This window comes from Gopherus evgoodei, chromosome 13 (assembly GCF_007399415.2).
Source record: "Gopherus evgoodei ecotype Sinaloan lineage chromosome 13, rGopEvg1_v1.p, whole genome shotgun sequence".
In the NCBI taxonomy this organism is placed as follows: Eukaryota; Metazoa; Chordata; order Testudines; family Testudinidae; genus Gopherus; species Gopherus evgoodei.
The window spans coordinates 24,986,464-24,991,567 of NC_044334.1; the positions used below are offsets into that span (position 1 = coordinate 24,986,464).

Genomic DNA, 5,104 nt, shown 5'->3' on the forward strand with positions numbered 1-5,104 from the left:
CAGCAGCATCCAGTACACATACAGTGACAAAAGACAAAACAGGCTCCATGGTTCCCGTGCTATGGCGTCTGCCAGGGCAATCCAGGGAAAAAGGGCGCAAAATGATTGTCTGCCGTTGCTTTCACGGAGGAAGGATTGAGTGACAACATTTACCCAGAATCACCCGCGACACTGTTTTTGCCCCATCATGCATTGGGATCTCAACCCAGAATTCCAATGGATGGGGGAAACTGCGGGAACTATGGGATAGCTACGGGATAGCTACCGACAGTGCAACACTCCGGAAATCGACTCTAGCCTCGGTACATGGACGCACACCTCCAAATTAATGTGCTTAGTGTGGCCGCGTGCACTAGACTTTATACAATCTGTTTTAAAAAAACGGTTTCTGTAAAATTGGAATAATCCTGTAGTGTAGACATACCCAGAGGATTTACAGCTGTGTCCCACATTAACCAGCAAGGCATGTTGGTGCACAAAACTCTTCTTTGCCTCAGACTAAGGCCTGGTCTACACTATGAGTTTCTCGAATTTAGCAGCGTTAAACCCAATTTACCCTGCACCCGTCCATACAACAAAGCCCTTTCCTTTGATATAAAGGGCTCTTAATATCGATATCTGTACTCCTCCTCAACGAGGGGAGTAGCGCTGAAATCGATATTGCCATTTCAAATTAGGGTTAGTGTGGCTGCAGTTCAATGGTATTGGCCTCCAGGAGCAATCCCATAGTGCACCATTGTGACCGCTCTGGACAGCAATCTGAACTCAGATGCACTGGCCAGGTAGACAAGAAAAGCCCCACAAACTTTTGAATTTCATTTCCTGTTTGCCTAGTGTGGAGACCACAGTTGACCATGCAGAGCTCATCAGCACAGGTAACCATGGAGTCTGAGAATAGAAAAAGAGCACCAACATGGACGGTATGGGAGGTACCGGATTTGATCGCTATATGGGGAGAGGATTCCATGCTAGCAGAACTACATTCCAAAAGACACAATGCCAAAACATTTGAAAAAATCTCCAAGGGCATGATGGAGAGAGGCCACAATAGGGACTCACTACAGTGCCGCATGAAAGTTAAGGAGCTCAGACAAGCCTACCAGAAAACCAAAGAAGCAAACGGAAGGTCTGGGGCAGAGCCACAGACATGCCGCTTCTACGCTGAGCTGCATGCTATTCTAGGGGGGGCCGCCACCACTACCCCACCCCTGATCATGGATTCCGAGGAGGGGGTAATCTCAGCCATGTCTGAGGATTTTGCGGATGGGGAAGATGAGGAGGAGGAGGAGGCCGATGAGCTTGCAGAGAGCACACAGCACTGCATTCTCCCCAACAGTCAGGATCTCTTTCTCAGTCTGACTGAAGTACCCTCCCAAGGCATTATCCTAGACCATGAAGCCATGGAAGTGACCTCTGGTGAGTGTATCTTTGTAAATATAAAACATGGTTTAAAAGCAAGCTTTTTTTTAATGATTAATTTGCCCTGAGGACTTGGGATGCATTTGCGGCCCGTACAGCTACTGGAAAAGTCTGTTAACGTGTCTGGGGATGGAGCAGAAATCCTCCAGGGACATCTCTATGAAGCTCTCGTGGAGGTACTCCAAAAGCCTTTCCAGAACGTTTCCGGGCAGTGCAGCCTTATTCTGTCCTCCATGGTAGGACACTTGACCACGCCATGCTAGTAGCAAGTAACCTGGTATCATTGCATGACCAAGCCTGGCAGCATATGGTCCTGGTGTTTGCTGGCATTCAAGCAACATCTGTTCTTTATCTTGCTGTGTTATTCTCAGGAGAGTGATATCGTTCATGGTAACCTGGTTGAAATATGGGAATTTAATTAAGGGGACAGAGGTGGCCATTCCTACTGGGCTGTTTGCCTGTGGCTGAAAAAAAATCCTTCCCTGCAGTTAGCCAAGCGGGGGCGGAAAATGGCGCTGAGCTTTTTCACTTTTGGCTAGCGGGGATCTTTGCTGATACCAACCACGCCGTGGGGGGAGGGTTAAAGTGATCATCCCAGAGAATTGAATGGGAGGGAGGTTAGTTTGGTTTCTGCTGCTGCATGTTAACAGGAAAGCTGCAGCACTCAACGGACTTTGCTTGGTATGTGGGAAAGGAGGGTGCTGCTTTTTTGAAGCCTGCAGAATCCAAAAGACAATGGCTTACCATGACCGCATGCAAGCCAAATTCTGTTGACCGGACCTGCATCTGTGATCTCTAACACCAAAGCTGCAGGCACTCAATATGAAGATGCAAAATGCAACCTTGTACTGAAATCACATGTGCTATGTAATGTGAATAGTGTTGTTCACCGTGAAAGAGTGTAAGCATTGTTCTGTAAAATGTATTTTTTAAAATACTTCTCTCCCATTTTTTCCCTCCCTCCCACAGCTGCAAATTTTTCAAGACTCCCTCCTCTGTCCCGAAGGCTATCTTAGATAAGGCAGTGGGCAAAAAAAGGACATGAGACAAAATGTTCTCTGAAATCATGGAATCGACCGCAATGAAAGAGCTCATCTGAATGAGTGGAAGGACGCGGTATCAACATACAGGAAAGATGCTGGTGAATGTGAGGACAGGAGGGACCAATGTGAAGAGAGGAGGGACGCTCGAGATCAGAGGTATTGGCAGCAAGATCAGAGCTGGCAGGATGCAACGCTGGGGCTGCTGTGTGATCAAACTGACATGCTCCTGCATCTAGCGGAGCTTCAGGAATGGCAGCAGGATCACAGGGTGCCGCTGCAGCCCCTGTATAACCGCCCTCCCACCTCCCTAAGTTCCATAGCCTCCTCACCCAGACATGTAAGAACGTGGAGGGGGGAGGCTCCCTGCACCCACCCACTCCACCTCAGTGGACAGCCCAAGCAAAAGCCTGTCATTATTTTGAATTTCTGAAGTGGCCTTTTCCTGCCCTCCTATCTTCCTCCCAAACCCAACCTGGGCTACCTTGTCAGTTCTCTCCCTCTTTTTATAATCAGTTAATAAAGAATACATGAATTTTAAACAATAGTGACTTTATTTCCTTAGAAAGCAAACTGTGATTGAAGGGGGAGGGTGGTTGCTTACAGGGAATGAGTCAATCAAAGGGGTGGGTATTCATCAAGGAGAAACAAACTGTAGCCTGGCCAGTCATGAAATTGGTTTTCAAAGCTTCTCTGATGCGCACCACTTCCCGGTGTGCTCTTCTAATCACCCTGGTGTCTGGCTGCGCGTAATCAGCGGCCAGGTGATTGGCCTCAGCCTCCTACCGCACCATAAATGTCTCCCCCTTACTCTCACTCTCACAGAGATTGTGGAGCACAAAGCAAGCAGCAATAACAATGGGTATATTGGTTTGGCTGAGGTCTGGGCGAGTCAGTAACTTGCACCAGTGTCCCTTTAAATGTCCAAATGCACATTCTACCACCATTCTGCACTTGCTCAGCCTGTAGCTGAACATCTCCTGACTACTGTCCAGGCTGCCTATGTATGGCTCCATGAGCCGTGGCATTGAGGGGTAGGCTGGGTCCCCAAGGATAACTATAGGCATTTCAACATCCCCAACTGTTGTTTTCTGGTCTGGGAAGTAAATCCCTTGCTGCAGCTGTTTAAACAGATTAGTGTTCCTGAAGACGCAAGTGTCATGAATCCTTCCCGGCCATCCCACGTTGATAGTGAAACATTCCTTGTGATCCACCAGTGCTTGCTTGCACTGAAAAGTACCCCTTGCGGTTTATGTACTGCGTGCCCTGGTGCTCCGGTGCCAAGATAGGGATATGGGTTCCATCTATCGCCCCACCACAGTTAGGGAATCCCATTGCAGCAAAGCCATCCACTATGACCTGCACATTTCCCAGAATCACAACCTTTGGTAGCAGCAGCCTAGTAATTGCTTTGGCTACTTCAATCACAGCAGGCCTCATAGTAGATTTGTCCACTCCAAATTGATTCCCGACTGACCGGTAGCTGTCTGGTGTTGCAAGCTTCCAGAGGGCTATAGCCACTCACTTCTCAACTGTGAGGGCTGCTCTCATTTTGGTATTCTGGCGCTTCAGGGCAGGGGAAAGCAAGTCACAAAGTTCCATGAAAGTGCCCTTACGCATGAGAGAGTTTTGCAGCCACTGGGAATCGTCCCACACTTGCAACACTATGCGGTCCCACCAGTCTGTGCTTGTTTCCTGGGCCCAAAATCGGCATTCCATGGCTAGAACCTGCCCCATTACCAGCAGGATCTCCAAAGCACCGGGGCCCGCGGTTTGAGAGAATTCTGTGTCCATGTCTTCATTGCTCTCGTTGTCGTGCTGCTGTAGTCGTCTCCTCCTCGCCCGGTTTTTCAGGTCCTGGTTCAGCATAAACCGCACGAGAATGCGTGAGGTGTTTACATTGTTCATGAATGCTGACTTGAGCTAAGCGGGCTCCATGCTTGCCGTGGTATGGTGTCTGCGCAGTTCACCCAGGAAAAAAGGTGCGAAACGGTTGTCTGCCATTGCTTTCTCAGAGGGAGGGGTGAGGCTGTACCCAGAACCACCTGCGACAATGTTTTTTGCCCCATCAGGCATTGGGATCTCAACTCAGAATTCCAATGGGTGGGGGAGACTGCAGGAGCTATGGGATAGCTACCCACAGTGCAATGCTCCGGAAGTCAATGCTAGCCTCGGTACATGGACACACACCGCCAAATTAATGTGCTTAGTGTGGCTGCGTGCACTCAACTTCATACAATCTGTTTCCAAAAATCTGTTTCTGTAAAATTGGAATAATCCCGTAGTGAAGACATACCCTAAGAGTGAACCTAACCCTTTTGTCTCCCTCAGGTAGTGAGTGGCCTTTATTTTTGGAACTGTGAAGATCATACTGCTCAGCCCACCCTTACCATGAAGGTCCTGTTGCTCACATTCTGTTTCCCCAAAAGACCCCCAAGACTCAGACCTAGTCTATTTTCTTTTATAAAAAGCAAACTAACTTTATTAGTGCTTTATTACCAGCATTTTGACTGCCAAAGGGGCACCATATGCAAGTATGCACCAACTGCAACTGCATAATTGGTCTATACCGAGCATCAACTTTAATCTTTTCTATTATTTTAGACAGTTTTTTTAAATCTGTTACATGACTAACTGAACCCTAT

General features: G+C 48.1%; 1 long non-coding RNA gene across 1 annotated transcript; it reads left to right on the top strand.

Annotated features, from left to right (window-relative positions):
* Positions 1 to 1,239: 1,239 nt before the first annotated feature.
* LOC115661040 lies at positions 1,240 to 2,447 on the top strand. The gene is made up of 2 exons (XR_004003007.1): positions 1,240 to 1,416; positions 2,389 to 2,447. It is a non-coding gene; the product is annotated as an uncharacterized LOC115661040 (long non-coding RNA).
* Positions 2,448 to 5,104: the final 2,657 nt, after the last annotated feature.